Source organism: Triturus cristatus, chromosome 5_1 (genome assembly GCF_964204655.1).
Source record: "Triturus cristatus chromosome 5_1, aTriCri1.1, whole genome shotgun sequence".
In the NCBI taxonomy this organism is placed as follows: Eukaryota; Metazoa; Chordata; class Amphibia; order Caudata; family Salamandridae; genus Triturus; species Triturus cristatus.
The window spans coordinates 417,612,803-417,637,177 of record NC_140587.1 but is presented as its reverse complement, the minus strand read 5'-3'; the positions used below and the strand labels follow the sequence as shown (position 1 = coordinate 417,637,177).

At 47.0% G+C, this 24,375-nt stretch overlaps 1 protein-coding gene across 5 annotated transcripts in view; it reads right to left on the bottom strand.

Moving 5' to 3' along the window:
- FBXO43 (F-box protein 43) overlaps positions 1-24,375 on the bottom strand; it is a 450,652-nt gene that overhangs the window by 370,816 nt on the left and 55,461 nt on the right. The window contains exon 1 of one of the 5 annotated variants that reach the window (XM_085604084.1): positions 9,936-9,997. The exons of the other annotated variants lie outside the window; for them this stretch is intronic. The gene's annotated coding sequence lies outside the window, so the exon portion shown is untranslated. Of the gene's footprint in view, positions 1-9,935; positions 9,998-24,375 lie in introns of those variants that run through there. 5 annotated transcript variants of the gene reach the window in all.

The following is a 24,375-nucleotide window of genomic DNA, read 5'->3' as shown; positions in this document are numbered from 1 at the left end:
TTCCCCCTCATTTTCCACAGGCGCCGTTTATGCCTTTCATGCCTGTGACCCCAGGGGGTTGGGCTCTACGGGCGCCGAGGTTGCAGCTGACGTCCCATTTTCAAGAGGGTTGTGTTCCGTTGGATCGTTCTTCTCCAGCGCCATCCAGATTCGAACCGGCGCCAGTACGTCCTCAACTGGTTTCAAACTCTGTTCCCTTGGATCCTCCTATGATGCCAGTACTGAAATCACCGGTGCCACGTCCGGCACTGCTGATACCAGTTTCGAAGAGGTGGTCTTGGAGCGAGGCTCAGAGGCTGTTGGAGGAAGAGGAATATCTTGAGGAGCAGGAAGGGTCAGAAGAACGGGAAACTGTAGAATGAATGGATTTGAAGGTTTGCATTAGGCAAGTGGGCTCGATACTTCCCCTGAATGGGAATTGGCGTCACCTATGGGCTTACCACCTCCTGAAGTGTCTTCTTATCATATAGTGATTAGAAAAGCTGCAGACCTTTTATAATGGTCTCTGCCAAAAGCTGAACCCAAATATTCTTCCAGAGGTGCTCCCTTAATCTACTTCAGCTTCAGAACCATTGCTGCCCTTCAATTCGGTCTTAACTGAGCTTATTTTGGATGTTTGGCAGAAGTCAATGTCCATCCCAGCGGTTTTCAGCACAGTGTTTAGGAGGTACAAGGTGGCTCCTGGGGACCTGGCTTTTCTGTCTGCCCACCCTTCATCGGAAAGCTTGGTGTAGCAGGCCTCTTCCTCTTCTAAGCTGTCGGCAGGTCTTTTCCCTCTACGCCTGCTGATAGGGAGTCAAAAAGTATGGAGCAGTCGGCCAAGAAAGTGTTCTCATCGGGGATTGTGGCCCTGAAGTCCACGAATGCCAGATCTATTGGGTTGTTACTTCCATGCCCCCATGGACTCAGCCAATGAGGTTGTACCAAATTTCCCCATGGAGGTCCAAGGGTATTTTTTCTGAAGTGTTGTCTGATGCCCAGGTTGCTGCTCACCAGGTAATCCAATCCGGCCTGGACACGGCAGACTCTGTAGCCAAGGCAATGGGATCTTCCATAGCGACGAGAAGGCATGACTGGTTACAGGGGTCTGGCTTTTCACATGATGTTCAGGCTACGTTGTTGTATTTGCCCTTTGATGGGTCCCGCTTGTTCGGAGCTAAGGCCGATTCTGCACTGCAGTGTTTCAAAGATAGCACAGCTACAGTAAGGTCCCAGCCCAAGGACTATAGATCGTTTTGCAGGTTCATGGCTTTGCGAGTAACTTGTCCTTTCGCGATAGACAACAGTGACAGAAGCAGATAAATCCTCTGTATTGATCATACAGGGGGAAGGGGCAGAGGTCGTCTGCGGGGTTCTGCCCAGCAACAAGTCTCCTCCTCCTCCTTCTCTTCTTCTGCCTCTCCAACAGTTGTTGGAGGGAAGCAGCTATTGCTCAGACATCTTCGAGCATGCATGTCCGTGGGAGGACGGGTGGCCTATTTTCTACCTCATTGGAGGTCTGGGTTTTAATCATCATAGGAAATGGGAATGTCCTACCTTTCCAGGAGTTTCCCCCTGCTTTCCCTATTTGTCAAGGCCTATGCTCGGAAGAGCATCTCCTGCTTCTTCAACAGGAAGTACTGTTATTACTTCAAACAGGTGCAATCGGGATAGTTCTGGAGCAGGAAAGGGGTCAGGGGAGCTGCGCCCGGTGCTTCCAGATTCACAAAAAGGATTTTTTTTGCGGCAGATTCTCGACCTCAAGGTTTTTACATTTTACCTCAAAAAGTAGAAGTTCAAATTGTTGAACCTGGCTCAGGTTCTTAGCGCTGGAGAAGGAAGACTGGATGGGGTTGATCAATTTGCAGGATGCATATTTTCACAATCCCTTCCTGAAGTCACAGCAATGTATCTCCAGTTTACGGTGGGGTCTCAACATTATCAATTTGCAGTCCTTCAGTTCGGTCTTACTTTCGCGTCTTGGGTCTTCACGAAGGTGATAGCGGTGGCGGCAGCACATCTCAGAGAGTCGTGGATTCCTGTTTTTCCCTACCTGGACGACTAGCTGCTCAAAGCAAAGTCGCCAGAGATAGTACTGCATCATTTGCAGGTAAAAACACGGCTGTTGTTCAGCTTGAGGTTTGATAAACATACCCAAATCTCCCCTGGTGCCCTCTCAGCACAACATGTTCATAGGGGCAGTACTGGACACTACTGTGAGCTGTGCTTTTCCACCTCCACAGAGGATTCAAGACAACCAGGCTGTGATTCCACTTTTTCAGAATGGAGCTGCTGTTCCAGTCCTGAAGGTCTTGCACCTGCTCAGTCCGTTTGCTTCCTGCATGCTGTTGGTCAACCATGCACACTGGCATATGAGGGCCCAACAGTGGTGCCACCACAGGCAGTGGTTTCAATGCAACGGAGATCTCTAGGAACTGGCCAAAATCTCCAGAGATACTGAAGTGTATTTGCAATGGTGGGGTGTTCCAAGCAACCTGTCTCAAGGGAAGTTGTTTAACCCTCCTTATCCGGTGGACTCCTTGATAACGGATGCTTCCACTCTAGCATGGGGACCTCATCTGGGGGATATGGAGGTCAAAGGTCTTTGGTCTCCAGAGGAAAGATCGTTTCACATCAATCTTTTGGAATTACAGCCGATACACGTTTGGCTCTCAACGCCTTCCTTCCCTCCCTTTGTGGTCAACGGTTCAGGTCTTACCAGACAACACAACCGCGATGTGGTAAATCAACAAACGGGGAGGAGTAGGGTTGTATCTTTTCTGCAGCGAGGCTCTACGACCGTGGTCCTGGGCTCAGGACCATCAGATTTGCGTAATCGCAAATCATCTGGCCGGGGAGCTGAATGTGCGTGTGGACAGTCTCAGTCAGCAATTTTCAGCCGATCACGAGTGGTGTTTCCATCCGGAGGTGGTTCTTCCCATTTTCAAGAGGGTTGTGTTCCATTGGATGGTTCTTCTCTAGCGCCATCCGGACTCGAACCGGCGCCAGTATGTCCTCAACTGGTTTCCAACTGTACCCTTGGATCCTCCTATGACGCCAGTACTGAAATCACCGGTGCCACGTCCGGCACCGCTGATACCAGTTTTGAAGAGGAGGTCTCAGAGGCTGTTGGAGGAAGAGTAATATCTTGAGGAGCAGGAAGGGTCAGAAGGGGAAACTGTAGAATGAATGGACTTGAAGGTTTGCATGAGGCAAGTGGGCTCGATACTTCCCCTGAATGGGAATTGGCGTCACCTATGGGCTTACCACCTCCTGAAGTGTCTTATCATATAGTGATTAGAAAAGCTGCAGACCTTTTATAATGGTCTCTGCCAAAAGCTGAACCCAAATATTCTTACAGGAGGTGCTCCATTCATCTACTTCAGAACCATTGCTGCCCTTCAATTAGGTCTTAACGGAGCCGATTTTGGATGTTTGGCAGAAGTCAATGTCCTTCCCAGCGGTTTTCAGCACAGTGTTTAGGAGGTACAAGGTGGCTCCTGGGGATCTGGCTTTTCTGTCTGCCCACCCTTCATCCAGGGCCGGACTGCCTACCGGGCGTTTTGGCATGCTGCCGAGCTGGGGGCTGATGTCACTGCGGTGGGGGCTAATTTCATTGATGGAGACCTGCGTGTGCTTCGAAATTAACAAAGCAAAACGAATTTCGCACGCAGGTCCCCATCAACGAAATCAGCCCCCATCTCGGCAGCATGCCAAAACGCCCGGTAGACAGTCCGGCCCTGCCTTCATCGGAAAGCTTGGTGCATCAGGCCTCTTCCTCTTCTAAGCTGTCGGCAGGTCTTTTCCCTCTACGCCTGCTGATAGGGAGTCAAAAAGTATGAAGCAGTCGGCCAAGAAAGTTCTCTCATCGGGGATTGTGGCCCTGAAGTCCACGAATGCCAAGTCTATTGGGTTGTTACATCCATGCCCCCATGGACTCAGCCAATGAGGTTGTACCAAATTTCCCCTTGGAGGTCCAAGGGTATTTTTCTGAAGTGTTGTCTGATGCCCAGGCTGCTGCTCACCAGGTAATCCAATCCATCCTGGACACGGCGGACTCTGAAGCCAGGGCAATGGGATCTTCCATAGCGACGAGAAGGCATGACTGGTTACGAGGTTCAGGCTTTTCACCTGATGTTCAGGCTACGTTGCTGTATTTGCCCTTTGATGGGTCCCGTTTTTTCGGAGCTAACACGGATTCTGCACTGCAGTGTTTCAAAGATAGCACAGCTACAGTAAGGTCCCAGCCCAAGGACTATAGATCGTTCATCACTTGATTCATGGGTTCAATTGGAATTACGAAATGTCTATGGTAGTACAATTTCCATGTTTTGATTGTGTTTTGTATACTTGCGAGAAGGTTGTTGGATCACCTGTTTTACCTCTAAGGCATGGAAAAAAATGGGTGGAACGGACGTCAGCAAGCCGGCGAGGTCTTCTTATGGCTCCAATGTCATCATGCGAAGTAGTGCGCGGAGCATAACATTGGGACATCCTCATCGAAGTGGGAGAGCTGGGGAGAAAAGTTTCTGTAGAATGCTGCGCATTAGGGTAATTCAAAAGGGAAGGAATCCACAGGCAGATATTGTATCCACCAGAAAAAGCATTACTGAAGGCAAGTAACTTGTTCATCATGTACATGGCTTAGGATGTGGCTGTTCTTGTGTCTGTGACAATTAGCCTGTTGCGAGCGAGAGCTCATCACAAACTTAAAATTCATTAACTTCATTCACAATGAGCAAGAACCGAGGTCTCTGCTGTACCTACTGATAATTTATATCAATAACTATGCATTTAAGAAAGTCTCACAACTGAATAGTCTGTCCTCTGCCAGGGGCATTAATAGGTATCACCTGCAATTCGGTGCAAAAACCATCAGTGTACTCTAGAGCATATTAGGTAAATTGTACCGAACAACTGTGGACAGTGCGCCTGGCTCCAGAATTCTGCACCGGGGTAGCCACAAAGAGCAAGATTGGATGGTTGCCTTCTTCTGTGATGTAAGAAGAATACGGCAACCCTGTATTCCAAGAAACATGGTTAACTCAATGCACATTTAAAAAATGTGTTCCAATCTGAGTAATTTCTTATAAATTCTACATTTAGCAGAGAGCCAAAAAACTTATCGTCCCAGCTATTTATAAATGATAATTGTGCCTGTAAGAAAATGCCCCTGTTGCATCATCACTGTGAGAAGTTGGCCTGATATGTAGTGCTCACTATTCTAGTGATCACTGTGTATCATTCCAAACGACCCTTATTGATGATTGGTTGTAAGTCAACCTTATAGACCAGCTATCCTAGTAGCGTGGATACGAGCAGTCTTAGGCTAAACTCTAGAGGGCGTGTTAAGCCAGCTGTTTACCATCACATATACCCCTTGAACACCAAGTGAAAGGACACCACACAAGTTGTTATGAAAATAAAGGATATTTATTTATAACAAGACTACCCTGGCTCTTTATGAGTCAGGGAGCTAAGCACACTACAAAACTCTTAGGAAAATACTTCAGTTGCACAATTTTCACAAATGCCCGAGGGGCACGAGAAACCATCTACACTAACAGTGAAATGCGAATGGTTAGAGTCTGGAGGTACTGATTCCGGAGTGTTCCGATCAGTGGGACTAAACGAAAAAGGAACTGGACACTTGTAGAGCGAACCTGCGATGGAGCACCGAGATGCTCGAGTTACCTAGCCCGGAGGCTGCGGCTGCGTGAAGTTCGGCAAGATGTCGGGAGTCCTCGTGTAGTCTCAGGAGCCTGAAAGAAGAAGTTGCTGGCAGGCGACCAGTGACGATGTTCAGAGCGATCCAAGCCTGGATCGGTGATGAAGGAAACCTGAAAGCAGAGGGGACTCAGTTCTCAACCGCTAGGCAGCGATCGTGTGGGTACCAGCGGGGTACCGGCTGAAGTCACCTCGACCAGGTGAGTGGGTGACGTCGGACTCGGCTGTTCCTCGGACAAGGAGGCGCGGCGGCGACCAGGATGGAGGGCGAGCTGTCCCACGAAGGTGTCTGCTGTCGATGATGCTGGGCCCAGGAAGGGGCAGCGGATCTTGGCAGTGGCAACCCAAGCGGGGGAGTCAAGATGGCGTCGGGAGTGGACCAGGAGGGTCCGTGGTACTCCTCTGTTGAAGGGGAGCAAGAGCCAGTCTGGAGCAACCAGCCCGGTGATGCAAATAATCTTGGAGCGTCGTGAAGAGGGCCACAAGCCGGTCGGCAAGTGGTCGGACAACGCTGGGAACAGCAAGAAGCGGAAGGGCCCCCACGCAGATCTCGTGGATGCTGGGGAGACAGACTTCGATGCTGGAGCTGCTCAGGGTTTAGGGCTTCTCAAACCCTAGGTGCACTCACTCGAGGGTCCCTCGGTGGGCGTGCTAGATAAGCGTCGTGCAGGTTCTGAAGATAGCCGGTCCCGCAGGTCTCGTCACACCTACGACTCTCAGCTGGGCTGATGAGGTAGGTAAAAGGTCAGAGATGGCAGGGAACTCGGGTCTCGTCGAGCTGGGCAGTCTTGATCCGTAGGAGACGTACAGCAAACCGCAAGCGCTTAGGTGGTGCCTGCTGGTGCAGGGTGGCTACTCCTTAGCCACAAGGGAGAGTCTTCAGAAATAGTCAAGAGTTCCTTTCGTGGAAAGTGGTTCGTGATTCGGAGTTATCCGATTATCTGATTATCCAATTTGGGAAGGGGACTCGCTCCTACCTTTATTCTAAGAAAAGGGGCTGGCCCGTGACTAGGTTCTACCTATGGGTGGAGCCAGGAGGGGGGTGGTTACACCCCTATCCTTTGTCCGGCTTCGCGCCAGCTCAGGGGCTGGTGTGCCCCCGAAACTGGTTTGAGCCGGGCTATGCACAGTGAGCACCGGGGTGCCACTTGCAATCACCTTCCTTTCAGCCCTGCCTACCTGGGATACACAAACCCTGTCTGGGATGGTGCTAACACCGCCCTCGACAGGAAACCCTTTGTCCAAGCTCCCCTTGCTGGAAGGTCCCCCAGCAGCAGGAGGTCAGACTTGTGTCTGGTGGCAGCATCCATTTTGTGATGCTGAGGCTTGAGTCAACTTTAACCGGGGTTCAAGGTTACTTCCATGTCGTGTCCCTCTAAAAGGGGGGAATGTTAACCCCGTCGCCAGGACTGGCGAGGGGTTCGTATTCCCATTCGTATGACACCTTACTCGACATGTGTAGGTGATGTGATGCCAAAGTTAGCAAATAACCGCAAGGATTATAATGCATTAAAAGTAGTTGGCCCGTGTCACCATGGAACGGCTATTAGGACTTGGTTCCGCAAGCCGTCGACGGGCTCAGCTCGCGCCGGAGCACCGTCCCACATGATTCCCTGCACTCTGCCTTCAGGATTGATAAGGCCTGCTATAGGAGTGACTGATAGGAATCCATGTGTCCATTTTAGGGTTTAGGTGTAGGAATACTACACCTACAGCAACGGGTGATTACACCACGTGGCACCAGCTGTCGTGCAGCCAGTTGTGTCAGATTTGGGCGGCCATTCCAGGGGTGGCATAATACATGCTTCAGCCCCTGGTAGGCCCTGGGTACACCGATGCCCTGGATACCTGTGGTATGCTGAGACAGGGACTGACAAGGCGGCCCAGTTCCAATTAGTGGATGCACCTAATGTACATGTGTGTTAATTTCGAGAGAGAACAGCTAGGCTGTGGGTCTGATTGGCAGGCCCACAGCCGGAGAAAGTCGTAAACCAATGAAGCAAAAGCAAAAAATCTGGGTGATCATCGGATTGCAGACCCTACTCTCCTACAATCACCCCCAAGTTTTTGGATTAAGGTTGCTGGTTTTGAGACACTAAGTGCACCGAGTTCTGCTAAAAGACCTCAGTGACAGTGCTCCAACCTTTAAAAAGGTATATGTCTAATTGGCTCACCCACAACTGACATAAGTTAAATTACTTTTAAGTCTGTAGTATATGCTATCAGGGTTACCTAGGGCCTATAAGTCAAAGTGTCCCTCTTGGACTGCAGCACTTATTATGCCACTAATTCGACTTTGCCATTCAAAGTAATGGCAAAGCCCAAACCCTCCTTTTTAATATTTATAAGTCACCGCTATAGCGGGCATACAGACCCCTAAAAACAGGGTGCGTTATATTAAAAATAAGGACATGTGTTTTAGTGACTGTACTTCTAGAGACAGAAAAAAAACCTGCATTGTTGTTTTTATCGTGGAAGGCTTGTAGCCTTATCGGCGAGTATAGTTACATGCAGACAATTCAACAATGCAAACTTCTGAATGGGACTACCAAATAGCCTTCTTCCAGGTATCAAAAAAAATCATTGCATTAAACCGTACTTGATGCTCAAGTCTAATTTGATGTAACTTTTGCACAAATATCAACTTTATAAAGTTGTCACTTTGTTGTTTAAAGGTTCCAGTGAGTTTTCGGCTGCACACAAGCTGCTGTTGAAACGGCCTTCCGCCCTCCTGGGCAGAGGTGTGAACGACTCTCAGGAAGGAAACACAAAATGCCTTCCGATGCAAGAGGTGTGACCACCTCTGGTAGATATTTTCAAATAAGGCGAGAGACAAAAAAGCGAGCTTCACAGTAGAAATCGCCTTTGAAGGGCACGTGAGAGGGGGTGCTCTTTAGTCCATTGGCTAGTAGTCGTCAAACACCCGAGGGCAAGAAATGTTGCATATACTGAGTTTCTGGTTCGGATCAAGGTTTGTTTTCACACCCATGGGTGAAACGAGCGAACTTACACCAGCACTGAACGTGAAACACAGGTTATGTTAGCCCTGCGTAACCCCACCCAATACATAATTGAAGTGGTGTCAATGCTTTTGGGTTACTAACATGGATCAGTGGTAATCCAAACGTTCGTTCATTAATGATTGACACACTTAAGATCACTAGAAAAAGAATATGTATTTTAACATATTTATTTTTAAATAGTTATTTTAAAATACCAAGCTCTAGTGCACATAATATTGGTAACATCACAGAGATAATAAAAAGCATCTAAGCTTTTCAGTAACAGGGAAAAATTGTAACCTCACAATTTAGAACTCTTACACCCTCACTGTGCTATCTCTATGCGCTATGCTAGTTCTAGCAGACAAATAAATAATAAGCCTAAGTTTCGGAGGTGGTGCGCATACCAGGACAACAGGGTTTTTTGCCTATTTGAAATAGCTTATCAGCTATTTCAAGCACAAGCCCAAGGAGCTAGGAGATTGCATCTGTGTGAGAACACAGTCCTGATAAGAGTTTGCGAGGGCAGAATAGAATGATTCGCAAAGCCTCTGGGAGTATTGCTGGAGACTTCTCCAGTCAAGATGGAATCTGGTGCTGTGCTCATCTGGATCTGCAATCTGTGTCGTTGACCTGGGTAAAGATTCTCCCCTGGCAAGTGGTCAAGTGTCAGCCCTTTTATACTGTGTCTTATCTAAGATGACATTTCCAATACTACCTACTAGTAATGTCTTGAAATAATCATATACATCAGTGGAAGTACTAATAAGGTAAAAATAATGTCAAAATATGTCAATCTAAATTACATTGTTTGGGTCATGGCTGTTATTAGACCTGAACCAGACTGATGTGGCACGGGTGGTTTTGTCTCTGTCTCTGTCATTAACGGGAGGATATGACATATTTAAAGGTCAAAAGGATGCGACCTATTTATAATTCCTCAGGAAGATTAAGGCCACCATTTGTTAGACAGCCATATGACAAAAAGGAGTCTCGACCTGCACAAAATGGAGTCTGCATTTATGTGTTCAAGAACCTAAAACTAAAGTAAAAAGCCTAAAAGCAAGTGATTAAAATAGATAAAATAATAGAATTGTGGACGGAAACCGTCATAAGATTTATGACATTCCTGGAACAAAACCAAATAGTAATTAAATTATCACAGAATGTGTTTCCGATTGATCTTGCTTATCACACATTCATTATACATTTACAGAATAAACTTACATGCCAGAAATGTGCATGTGATGAAATAGCGATTCTTCACTGGTCACGTTTACAATAACATAGGTCTTCAAACTGAAATGAAAAAGGTGTTTGTAGTAGGAGACATGATCAATACAACACCCTCACATAATAGGAAACCTACATTGAAAAAAAACATTCATTATAATGTGGAACATATCATGCAAGGATTATAAACAAGGGTTTTAAGCGCAATAAAAAAAATAAAAAGGAAACTGATTTTTTTCTCCTGATTATTGCAGCTTGATGCAAAAAGACAGAAAAATATGGAGACAAAAATTGTAACCAATCCAATTAAATTCTTCAATTTTTTTTTTTTTTTTTTTTTTTTTTTTAAATGTTACTTTCTTGCACAGTGATGCAATCCGGTCACCTTTGTTTCTTTCTGATGATGATGTGCACATGAGCTCTTCACTGAATTTGAAGGTTGAATATTGTTTAGGCTGTGGTGACTGAACGAGGCCTGAGATCGCTTGTGAAAACAGAACAGAACAGCAGCTGCTGGATTAGATAACACAGCTCTCGATTTGAATGGAACAGAGAAAGCACATAATTTTCCAATGTTGCTCCAGCAGAGGAAGAACATCCTTTTATTTTTTAGGGAATTTTGTTTCAATTTAAAGGTCACGGTGTCGTACATGTATAGCTTGCCACATTACATTTGATGTAAGAAATAGTAAAGGAGAAAATCCAGACAGGGATGTTAAATAAATAAAAAAGGAAGAATACGTTGGTCTCCCATATAATGAACAGCACATTTTGAATACATGTTAAATAACATAGCCCAGTTGGGACCAATAGTGTGAGGTGCATAAATCTAATGTTGTACCCTAACGCAAGTGTTGACCTGTGGGGGTATGTATAGTTGTTGGTGTGTGTGCCGCTGCTGCTAGTTCCTGGCTAGTGCTCCTTGTTTCACGTTCTCTAAAGTATTCTCTCAGAGGCTGCCATAGATCCTTAGGCCTAGATGTGGAGGGTTGCAGCTCCGCAAATATCGCAGTAGATCATGCTTTTTATCCACCTCTCCACTGTGGGCTCTCTCTTACTGCCCCCAAGCAGGATTGTCTCTCTTTTTGCAAGAAGCAGCACCATTGCTACAAATCTACGTATAGGTTTTGGAACACCAGCGACATGGCATAGTAGTGCCATTAATAGGCAAGGCGGTAATTGCAAACTGGTCATTTGCCGCAGTTCAATGCATATTCCATTCCAAGAAGTAGCAATCTTATCACATGTTCAAGTCATGTGTGCAAAGTTTACTGCATGTGTGTGGCATTTAGGGCAGTGCAAGAAATGGTTAGTGTCTACATGTGATATCAGCGCTGGGGTGGTATACGCCCTTCGCAGAAATTGAAAGTGTAATAGTTTATTCCTGTGGTTACAGGATACCAATTTCGTATGAAGGCAGCATTCTGTCCAAACTATCTGTAAGTGGGTATCCTAGGTCAGTCTCCCACGCAGCCCTCACCTTGGTGTCTTGTGATGGGATAAGAGTCAGGCATTCACGATACAATCTGGATACGAGATGGTGTCCACTAGTGTCTGTGATTAGACATGTGAGTGGTTTAAAGTCGGTCAGTTCTAATGGATATATTGATATTTTAACCCAGAGTGCTGCTTGGATACCAGCCAGGATAAAGTGGTCCATGTAAGGGACGCTGTGTAAGTGGGCGTCTTCCGTACGGGAAAAGACTTGCCGCCAGGGAAGAGATCCCCAAACGTGCTCAATTCATATTGTTGGAGAGTGCACTGTACCAGTGGGTCCAACGTAGGGGGTAGCCACGGGTTGGCCAATAACGGAACGGCTGAGAGTATAGTGTTTTGCTTCCCATTTTCCTTAGTAATTTCACCCATGCCAAACAGGTGGTGGACAATGTTTGAATATCATGAGGGTCCCGTGGCACTCCAAATGGTAGCAAGGATCCCAAAGGAGTAGGGGCTGCTAGGTCCATTTCCGATTTGGCATAAGATATGCGGGCGTCTGGTTGGTATCAGTACCATGAGTAGGTGCATTGCGCTATTAGATTCTAAAGCTGTATGTCTGAAACTCTGAATCTTTCCCGGTCATGTGGGTGTAGCAGAGTTTTCCAACCGACTTGGGGCTGTCCTCCCCACCCCCGCACACATCTGCGCACACACACGCCTGCGCACACTTTGTCAAAAGCGTACGAATTTTAGCAAAGAAAGAATTGGTTAGGGGTCTGGGGATGTTGTGAAAGAGGTAGAAAAATTGAGGAAGGACTACCATTTAATAATGGCTATGGACACAGGGAGTTGGACTCACCTATCTTGGTGTCTAGTTTTTCCACAGTCGGACCATAGTTCAATATCTAATTTTTATCCCTGTGGAGGTATATACCCAAATACTTCGCCTCTGCTTCACACCAGGTCACAGCCTTGCATCGCCAGTCTGTCAACGGGAAAAGCTCAAACCTTTTCCAGTTTCTATGCAATCCCGAAAGTGACCCGAATCTTCCGACCTCCATCAACAGTGGTCTAATGTTTTCAGCTGGGTGTCTCACATACAATACTATATCATCCGCATAGCGGATTATCAGCAAAGGACCGGTTTTAAACTGCAACCCCCGATGTGGGTGGTTCTTCTGTAGAAGCCGCACCAGATGGGCCATCGCGATTATAAACCGCAACAGCGATAGTGGGCCTACCTATCTAGTGCTACAAGAGATGGGAAAGGGCCCAGTTACTGTCCCGTTGAAGCGAATGTGCACCATAGGTTGTGTGTACAAGTAAGCACACCAGGGCCTAGAATCCCATTGTAACCCCAAACTTCCAAAGTGCAGCGTATAAAAACGGCCACTCCACGGAATTGAATGCCTTCTCGGCATCCAGCAGTGCCGCCACAGCAGGGATTGTGGGAGCTATTCTGTGGAGAGTGGCAAAAAAAGGTTTGAAGATTCAGTGCAGTGGAATCTATGTGGTATGAATCCCGCCTGTGCAGGTGAGATTATCGGTTTCATGAGTAGTGCCAGTCGGGTAGTTAGTAGTTTGGCCAATATTTTATCAAAATTCAATAATGATAATGGTCATTAGGAGCCACAATGTCTATGATCCCCAAAATAGCCCTTTCTAGATTGTCCCCTACTCTACCCCTCCTTGCACCATCTGACATCTCTTTTACTATACTGATCCCCCAAAACAAACCTTTCTAAACTCTTCCCTCTGACTCTTCCCCTCCACATCCTTTTTTACACATCCCAAGCCTCCCACTACTGCTATGTCCTTTAAAAAAAAAAAATCTAAATCCTTCCCTCTTCTGTCCCTCCACTATCCTTTTCAATCAAAATAACAGACTAACATGCCCACTTCCCAAATTTCAAATGTCACTATACTAATTCACTACTAATCCTTTATGTGTTCCGGAGTAGTGTGCTACTCGCCTGAAAAAGTGGTTCAACACCCCATCAGGGGCAACTAGCGCTATATACATATGCAAACATTTGTTCCTCTTCTATCCATCTGCTACCCTTCTCAATCCAAATGACAAACATATCCACCACTCAAATTACTTTCATATTTCACTATACTAATTCACCACTAATCCTTTATGGGTTCCAGAGTAGCGTGCTACTCGCTGAAAAAAGCGCTTCAACACCTCATTAGGGGTAGCAAGCACTATATAAATGCAAACTTTTTTTCCCCCCCCTCTTCCATCCCTCCGCTATCCTTCTTAATCCAAAAAATTAACGAATATCCACCACTCCAATTACTTTCTATATTTCACTATACTAATTCACCACTAATCCTTTATGGGTTCCGGAGTAGTGTGCTACTCACCAAAAAAGTGCTTCAACACCCCATTAGGGGTAACAAGTGCTATATAAATGCAAACCTTTTTTCCCTCTTCTATCCTTCCTCTATCCTTCTCAATCCAAATAACTGGCTAATATCCACCACTCTAATTACTTTTATATTTCACTATACTAATTCAGCACTAATCCTTTATGGGTTCCGGAGTAGCATGCTACTCACCGAAAAAGCGCTTTGACACCTAGTCAGGGGTAGTAAGCTCTATATAAATGCAATGACAATACAATTGTAGTGGGTCCTTCCCTGGCTTCAGTAATAGGGTTCTGACAGCTTCTCTGAACGTACTGTAAATGTCTCAGTATATACCTCTTGGAGGTATGGCACAAGGAAGTTTGCCCGCCTTGTAGAAGGAACCAGTAAAGCCATCCAGGCCAGGCGCTTTGGATCAGTCCATAGCATCAAGGGGTTGTATTATTTCTTCGGTGGTAAAGGGTTCAGCTAAAAATTGTTGTTGCACATTTGTAAGCCATACCATTGCTGTCATCTAAGTAAACTGATATGGTATCTTGGTTATTTGTCGATCTAGAGGTGTAGTAGGTCAATAGTTCTCGTGCGATGCCCAGTGTGTTTACCACATGTACGCCATCCGGGCTCTGTAGTCCCATAATATAAGATAAGCCACGCATTGGTCGTAATATTCTGGCCAGTGTGCGCCCCAGTCTCGACCCCTCCCCATATCTATGAGCTTTTGCGTACTTCCCAAGAAAATGGGACTCTCTCCACCGCCTCTTGATATTGGCGAGAAGCGTCGCCTGTTTGTTCAGATATCCTGGGGTGCTGCCCCTGGACTGAGCGGAATCCAAGGCCAATAGGTAATCTTCTAGCTGGGATAAGGTGCGTGGCAAGTCTTAGGATCCCCATTTGTTTAGAGATACAAACCCTTCTAGTATACACTTTGAAGGCCTCCCATAGGGTGGCCTGCAATGGCACCAATCCGTTGTTATGGTCTAAATACTCAGTAATTGCTGTTCGCAGTTCTTCCTGAAACACGGCGTCATGCAGCACCATATTTGGAAAACGCCGCTGTTGCTCAAACCCTCCCTCACCTGGCATTCGTACAGCCATGAGAACTGGTGAATGGTCTGATAGTGTGCGGGGTAAATGCTTCATGGTCTGAACCCACGGGAGTAGAGCGAGGGACAAAAAAGCACATAGTCTAACCATGTCCAAGTGCCGTGCTCTATTGAGTAGTGGGTATATGCAGCTTCATGGGGTTCTGTCACCAGGTATCCAGCAGCACATGTGTTTCGCAAAGTGCCCCTAATATCTTGTGTGATCGGGGTTTGTTGGCAGGGGTCTTGGCGGAACTGTCCAAGTTGCAGTCATTATAATATTAAGGTCCGCCCCCCCAGGAATATATGGTCCATTTCAATGAGATCGATCTGTGACTGTAGGCGCTGACCGGCTATTGGTGGTTTTATCACTGCTGATCAGTGCTAAAGTGCATATGCTCTCTTTTGTAAATTGTGTTATGGATTAGTGACTCTATGATTGGCTTATTTGATTTACTTATCAGGCCCTAGTACAGTGCACCAAGTGTGCCCAGGGCCTGTAAATCAAATGCTGCTGGTGGGCCTGCAGCACTGATTGTGCCACCCACAGAAGCAGCTTGTAAAATGTGGCTCAGGCCTGCCATTGCAGAGCCTGTGTGCAGCCTGGGGCTGCCATGTCGACTTGGCAAGTGCACCGACTTGCCAGTCCCTAAACCTTCCCTTTTCTACATGTTAGAAACCCCTAAGGTAGACCCAAGGTACCCCCATGGGCAGGGTGTATTGTATGTAAAAGGTAGGACATGCCCTGATGTGTGGGGCATGTCCTGATAGTGAATTACAGCCAATTTCGATTTTCACTATTGCAAGGCTACTTGCTCCTATAGGCCAGAATGGGCAGTTTGATTATAACATCTTATAATCCTAACTGACCCAGGGCACATGGTAGAAAAACACATTTAGTATGCCTGAACTCAGAATGATAAAATACATCTTTTAGTGAAGTTGGTTTTAACATTCTGGGTTTGAAAATACCACTTTTAGAAAGTAGGTATTTTCTTGCCTAATCATCCAGCCTGCCTCTGCTAGGTTTGTGTATTCCATGTCTGGTTTGTGATTGACAGGGGCTGAGGTGGCTCTATGAGACAGGGTTAGTCAGCACTAGGCTGAATAGACCTATCTGCATTGGGTGTGGTGGGAGGAGTAGCACCTGGGCCTGAATAGGGCTGTGCCTGCCTTCCACAATGCTGGCTCCACCTCCTGGCATGCGTCTGCTGACCCTGGCCCACACTGACAAAGGAGGAAGTTCTGCACTGGCAGAATGCACCCAGAACTGGTTTGGACTAGGTACAGACACTCTCTGCCTTCAGAGACAAAAGATTTGTGTGTATAAAATGGGGGACCCAGAGTACTGCTTGCATCTGTGGAGTTGTCAAAAACGTGTGATTTGCCATTGAAGTGGAGGCGTGCTGGGTATAACATTCTGTATCTGAGGCCCAGATTTCGAAGTGTTGCTTTTACCCCGGTGTATTTACGTCTGGCTTCTTGCACTAGCATCGTGAAATTGGGGAGTATGGATAACGAGAATCCCTGCCAGGACAATGGGCCATTTTCTTGTGACAGTCTCAAAATAGTTTTGCTGTCTGTAAAGTTCAAGAGACTAGCAAGAACAGGCCTGAGTGGGCATCCAGGATTTGGAGGCGGTCCAAGAAACCGGTGGCACGCTCAACAATGAACATGGACGTAAAATGTTCACCCCCGAACAGATTAGTCTATAGCCGCTCGACAAATTGGTCCATCCTTCCAGTATTTGTGGACTCTGGCAACCCGACTATGCGTACGTTGTTCCATCTGCTCCTCACCTCTAAGTCTACGTTCTTCATGGCCATTGTTTTCATGCCTTTTCCATTCATTCAAGCTTCCTAGCTGTTTATGCTGCACCATCTTAAAGATCTAATATTCTGCTTTCCGCCGTGTCCAATTGTGTGTCATACCGATCTATTCACTTCCCCAGTATATCCCACCTTTTATCCACTGCTTTGAACCAGCTGTCTAATGCTTTAAAGCCCGAGCGCAGCTCTGTCATCAGCGCCTCTGTGTCTGAGGGGGCCTTTCCCCCTGTGCTCCGGATGTAGCCTCATCAGCCATGTCTCGAGATCGTGCTGGCATTTGGTTCTTGACCGTATCAAATGGCAATTTACATTGCTTAGGGTCTTTGTGGGCCATTCCAGCCCAGTGTTCACCTGTCTCCACTACCCTTGCAGCTCTTGTGATCAGTCCTTGATATGGGGGGGCTCCACACAAGCAATCCGAGAGGGGAGGTCCACCCCAACCGGAGCCTCAGTCGGTCTCCAAGAGTGGCAATGTCTCTCCTCTCACTGCGATTAATCGCCCAGCAGCCTCTCTCAACTCACCACGGGGGAGGGAGGGAACGCAAATTGTACGCGGGCTCTGGTGCACGGCATCCCTCCAACTAATCTCCTACCCCATGTTGCATCCGGGCAGATTTGCCAGTCTCAGTTGGATATGTAGTGGGGGGGGGGAAGAAGGGCGGAGATGTATACCTCAGCTGGATGCAGCTACAGCTAAGTCAGGAGATGGGGGGGGGAGACCCTACAGTGGCGCAGACAGCGTGACAGCCCGGCATGGTCCGATGGCCGAGTCCCCAGGCTCACCCACGGCCACAGTCACCACAGGGCCTCCAGGGAGTGTTCGCCGGGAATCCTTAACTCTCCACGTAATGTGGCTCCAATAGTCTTCCCTCCTGGTATCACCTCTGTTGTTCTGGCCTCGCAGGAGGCACGTCCTCCGGCAGGCCGCAGTGATCAGCATGTCGTAGATCCTCTTGTGTCTGCTTCGTGGTGTGCGCGCCTTGTAGAATAGGGTTCGGCAGGATCAAAAAAGAGACATATCAAAAATCAGTGCCTCAGATTTTTTAAACCTTACTGCCTGCCCCGATGTAGCAGAACTGGGACGGGCTCAGGCTTTCCTGTGTGTCAGTGCCGAGGCCTCGCGCCATGCCCTGTGTCTTATCAAGAGCCCCAACCAGCCTGAAATCCCAGCCCCCGATTTTTTACTGAATCATGCCACTCATATCTCTCACAGCGTTTACGACAGAGCTTCAGCTCTGAAGGGCCTGTGCGTCCATTGCGGTTGTCTGTCGGGCCAAGCCCCGAGCAAGCACATCCTTGCGGTTGATGGAATCCAATGAAGAAGAGAGGTCTTGAAACCTTACTTTTGCGGCAGCAGGTTTTGGCACTGCTGGTGGATAAGTATTTGTTGATTTTGGTTACCCATTAACTTCTGCATGTTTCAGGATGGGCAACTGCAGAGCACTGCAACAGGTTAGTGTAACATATTTGTTTGAAACCGTTCCTTTGCTTGTAGATTGACAAAAGTCCAGTCCTCACAGTTAGTTGCTCTGAAAATAGAATGCCACATTTATGGCACGGCTTCTCTGTATTCTACCTTGCTTGTTTAGAAAAAATAGAAATCGGTTGTGCAATAGAGCAGCCAAGTCAATAGGTAATAAAGTCTTTCAAAGTCTTTAAATCTCAAATGAAAACCAAGCTCTTTGCAAGGAAAAAATGATTTTCTTGCTGCTCAAGGTTGAAATACCTCTTTTGGAACTTAGGTCGAAACAAGCTCTTTTGTTATATTATGCATATTGGCAAATTAAAATATTTTTGTGCCAAAGCACTCCTAAACATTTTTTTTCATAGGAAAAATTCAAATAATAGCACAATGTATTAATTTGTTCTTGCACTGTTAACATATACGCATAACGAGACATGAATTATTGCCTGGAAGCATATGTATGCATCTTGAAACTATAATAAAAAAATCACATACAACCTGTGAGGAAGTCATTCTTTTTGCCCTGATCACCCCCATTTTGTTGACGGATACCAGAGGTAACTGACTGAGCCCTGGGACCGGCTAACCAGGGCCAATGCTCAGATTACAGAAGGTATATGGTAATTAGATGCAATTACACTTGCCACTGACAACCCACCTGTATGTCCCTGGTATATGGTAGGGCATGTTGGTTTGGAGGCTCAGCAGATTTCATGCACTTAAGTGTGCTCTGCTGTGATTCCTGCTGTCACTTTAAAAGTCTGCCCTGCTTTGCAAGCTGCTTTCAAACGGAAATGATATGCAAATTAGACTTTGGATTTAAGGGTACCTCCAAAGTATTAAACTACCTTATTTTTACATACAAGTCACCCCTAAGGTCTAGCCATAGGTCCCCAGGCGAGGGTGAAAAAAAAAAAAAAAAAAAAAAAAAAAAAAAAAAAAAAAAGAGTAGGGACCTTTTAAAAGATGTTTATGTGCCCTGGTAAGGGACAAAGTACCAATTTTGTTTTCCCCATTGTAGCCTTTTATCTAACATGGGAATACTTTATTAAAGTGTAACTATTGACAGTAGTGAGCTAAAATAATATTTCAGGACTTAACTTGTTGGATCTATCACTACTAATCTTTTGCCACCGTTGAATGGGTCATAACTAGTACAGAAAAGACGTTATAGAACTTTCTTTTCTGAGAGCCAAAATCCAGCCTTCTAGCAGCCTCTCCTGATTGGCTAGTCTTGCCAGGCTGAGCCAAACTGCTTTGATGAGGTGATAAGTGGCCTGCATAGAGACAGAGGTTATCTGGTGGGGCGAATCTGCAGGTGCAGAGAAAAGGCCAAGAGAAGCTGTGTAATCAAACTGGTCTTCAAAGAGAGCAGGACAGTAAAGTTGCAAGCCAGGCCTACCCCACGTCCTGTTCGCCCCCTCCCCCAGCCAGATGGGAAACCCCAGGAATGGAATTTGCAGGAGGTCTGGAAGGGGAATGTTCAGGGAAATGAGCCACACCTGTTGGCTAGCTTAGCCAGATCTTCACTATATGAAGAAATATTCTCCATTTTACATTTTAAAGTGCAGTGCTTTGTGGGACAAGAATATGCCACACTTTGGAGGAAGCAGTTATGCTTTTGGGTGGCACCAGGTAACCCGTTGGTCAGGGCGTCCCCTGCCTGTCACTCCAGAACACTAGATAAATATGAGGGAGCTGAATAGCAACTCGGATCGGCTGCCTGAAACTACAAGAAAGACTGCCCTGCTGGAACCCTGGCCTGCACGAGAAGGACTGCACTCAATGACAGCACCTGCTGCACACAAAGGAACTACGGCGCTAAGGACTTTGCCTTGCTTCAAAAAGAGAAGTAGTGGACTTCCTGAAACAACAGGTTAAAAGAGCTCCACCTGCATAATCTCCAGCAAGAAGACCCCAGCTGACCACCTTCAGATGGTCTTTAAAGGATTTGGACAGGTGCATTTTGAGACCTGTAGTCCCAACATCTGAGGCGCAACTCAGAGGCTCTGGAAGCTTAGATTTGTGTTGTGGACACTCTGAACCTTCAAAGCAACTTCAGGAAGAAGTTCCAGAAGTTTGGATCAACTTGTGGAAAAAGCGTCTGTGATCCGGCGTCACAGACACACGAACCCAGCTACGCCGTCTTTCACAGCCGGAAGCGGAGTGAGCGGTCGGCGCTTACGTCACGAGGTCACCCGACCTCGATCCAATGAGAGCAGAGACAGTTCAAGAAGAAAGAGGCGGCCGGAGCAGCGAGGAGAGAGAGGACGCGAACAGCCGAAGAGGAGAAGACGCGGAGAGAGATACTGAGGCAGAGGAGAGGGAAACGCTGAAGAGGTCCAGTCCAGAAGAACGACACCGACGAGGAGGAGAAGACGACGGACAGTCACTGAAAGGCCCGGGAGAGGCAGAGGAGGCGAAGACGACCGGCGCCACGATCCTGGAGGGTCGTTACTTCAGGCAAGTCCCGTTCTTTCGTTATATTTTCCAGCAGTGGTGGGAGGGGGACCTCATGACGCCCAGGGCCATCTTGAACCCAAGGGCACTGAACACGTCACCCCTATGCCATAAGAAACCCTCTTCACCCCCTGAATTCCACTGAGCACTTGGGTGTGGTGAAGGAACCCGTCAGAGAACACCACCAGTAACGGTGTATACCTGTATCATTTGTTTTCTCACCAGTGTTGCACTCCTGTATAGTGGAACGTTATTGTGACTAAAGGGCTACCTTAATTAAAAATCCTTTATTTTTTGTATCCTTAAAGCCTTTTAGTAGTTGTGTTTCTTTTTTTGTGCGTGACGACAGTAGTGTCAGAAGTGGGATCTGGGCTCTGATACCATGACCCAACCCATAACCATGGGAGCGATGGTCACGCAGCTGGCTGAAGGCCAGAGACACCATCAATTAGTCTTAGAACAGCAGAACCAGCAAGCCCAAAAAGAAAGAGGCGTTTCAAACAGTTATAAAGGAACAAGCGGCCATTCTTGCGGCAAACCAACACGCACAAGAGACCACGATCCTTAGACTAACAGACACCATAGCCAGTATGGGAGTTCATCCAACTATTCCAGTAAATATACTCCAAAAGTTTCAGGACGGTGACGACCCCGATTATTTTTTCACTAAGTTTGAGAGGGTGGCTTCTACTGCCTCCTGGCCACATGAACGATGGGGTCAATATATAGCACCACTTCTGTCTGGAGAACTCAAAGCAGCCTACCAGGCAGCAAATCCGACCGGGTTAACCCCCAACACAGAGATTAAGAAAGCCATTTTAGAAAGGCTTGGGTGTGATCCTGAGTATTACCGAACAAGTTTTCGGAAGGAAAAATGGACTCCTGGGGATAATCCACGTGCCTTATACTACCGTATGAAGGACCTTGGAAACCGTTGGTTATGACCAGCCACGAGTAGCATGGAAGAAGTCACTGAACTAGTCTACTTAGAATAGTATCTGGAGGCCTTGCCCCCTTCCTCCCGTAACGCGGTAAAACAACACCCCTGGCCATCGAGTTAGCCTGCGCCTTTCACTGCTCGCCTGACTTTAGGCTTCATTCCCAAAAACCTAATTACCCAACTTGGAAAACCCAGTCAACGGTTCTCAAACCCCACAAATGAAGCCCGTCCAACAACCACACTCCATCTCCAAGCAAAAAGCTCCCTCCTATTTCTGCTCCTTCACAAGGCCCACAGTGTTTTAGGTGCGCGGAGTGGGGACATATAGCCCGACAGTGTCCTCAGAGAACAGCAGCTGCTGAACCCATGGAAATAGGCCTGTCCAAGAGCAGGGTTCTAGTTACAGGAACAGACCGGAAACGTTATCGTAAAAGAATCTACCTTAACGGCAGATCACTAGATGCCCTCCTTGATACCGGGTGTCACCATACAGTGGTTAGTAGGGAGCCAATTCATCCAGCCCAAATAAAAGAGAAGGAAACTGTAAGGGTATCCTACGTACACGGGGACATACGGGATTATCCCCTGGCCGAAGTACTCTTAGACATTAACAGAGGACCAAGGGTTCATAAGGTAGGAGGGACGAAAAGGTGTTGTTAGGAACAGACCTCCCCCACTTCAATGAATACTTAACAGAAGTAACCAAGGATAATAGCAGAGCAGGCTGGTTAAGCGAAGCCCCATTTCCCCAGTCCTCTATTCCCAACCCTCCAGAAAAATAATATAAAGCTAAAGCAGAAAAACGCAGGGAGAAGGGAGCATATTTGTGTCGCTTGAAAGACTACACCCTGTCTTTTCTTATCAGATGACAACCCTACACCCAGAAGTTTCCGGACATCACAAAGAGAAGACAGTACCCTATGCCATGCATGAGAGCAGGTTCAACACGAAGACCCCACTAAAGGTAGGCCTTTTTGTTTTGTGTTAAACGTGGGCTTCGTTTGTATTACCTAAACCCCTCCATCGACGGGAACAACTCCTGGTTCCCTTGGCTTTTCATCCTCAGGTATTGCTCTTGGCTCACAGTCAAGCGGGGGGAGGGGGACACTATGGCAAGAACACACCCTTAGCTACCTCCTTGAAAGGTTCTACTGGCCAGGTGTATACTGTGAGGTTGCCCGGTTATGCGCTACCTGTCCACGGTGCCAACTCACTAATACCTCCGGTAAAAGAAAAGCCCCCTTACACCCCTTCCCTATCATTGAAACTCCTTTCCAAAGAGTCGGGATGGACCTGGTGGGCCCTTTAATCCCGTCCGCCCGAGACCATCAGTACATACAAGTGCTTGATGATTATGCCAACCGATACCCAGAGGCTATATCCCTTCCCACTTAAACAGTTAAACCAATTCCCTGGGTTAGCGTCATAACACCCAGGGCGAACTTCCTTGATAGAGCAGGATATCGTAACAGAATCAGGGCGAGTTATCAAGTTGAAGCCATATAGGATCCCAGCCGCACGACGGCAGGCCGAACAATAAATAGAGTCCATGTTACAAGCAGACATTATTAAACCCTCCCGAAGTGCATGGTGCTCACCTGTAGTACTCGTCCCAAAACCAGACGGCAGTATTTGTTTTGTATCGACTTCCGACAGCTGAATGCCCACTCCTAATTCGATACATACCTGATGCCCCGGGTAGATGAACTAATCGAACGTCTGGGTGGGGCCATGATAATGTCCAGTATTGACCTGACAAAGGGGTATTGGCAGATACCCCCATCACAAGCAGCGAGAGAAAAAACAGCTTTCTTCACTCCATCCAGCCTATATCAATTTAAGGTGATGCCTTTCGGATTACACGGGCCCCAGCCACTTTTCAAAAGGCTTATGGATGTAATATTCAGGGCTCAAAGATATGCTGTTGAATACTTCGATGACAGTCATGTACAGTCCAGATTGGGAGACACACCTACACCATCTCCACCAGGCCTTTTCTACCTTGCATCAAGCAGGACTCACATTAAATCCCAAAAGAAACAACCCTCGCAACCGACCACATAGAATATCTGGGGTATACCATCAAGGCAGGCACCATTAGCCCACAAATTAATAACCTAGAAGCGATAGAAAGGATTCCTCGTACCTCAACAAAAAAAAATAAGTACGTGCCTTCCTAGGACTGGTGGGGTACCACCGTTGTTTCATCCCACATTTTTCAGACATAGCTAGCCCTCTTGTCACAACAACACCCCACTAAGGGCATTCCTTGGACAACAACCCAAGAAAACAGTTTACGTCAATTAAAGGAAGGCCTTACCAACGCCCCAGAATAAATGTGTCCCAATTTTTCCAAAATGTTATTCTCCAAACAGATGCCTCTGGTAGGGGTCTGGGTGCCGTTCTCTCACAACCAGAGCTACAGTGAGACTTGAGACCCATATTGTTTATCAGTCGGAAACTGTTCCCAAGAGAGACACACTATGCCGCCATAGAGAAAGAGTGTTTAGCAATAAAGTGGGCAATGGAAGCCCTTCAGTATTACCTGCTGGGACGGTCTTTTATTCTCACAGATCACGCACCCCTTACTTGGCTCGCTACCCACAAAGACACAAACCCTTAGATGGCTTTTGGCTATACAACCTTTCACGTTTCAGACGTATCATGTACCAGGAAAACTACATGGAAATGTGGACTTCCTGTCTCGATGCCCAGTTTCGACATGGCCCGAACATCCATGCATGGAAGAGGAGCCGTGTGATCCGGCGTCGTGGACACACATGACCCCAGCTACGCCGTCTTTCACAGCCGGAAGCGGAGTGAGCAGTCTAGTGGTCGGCGCTTATGT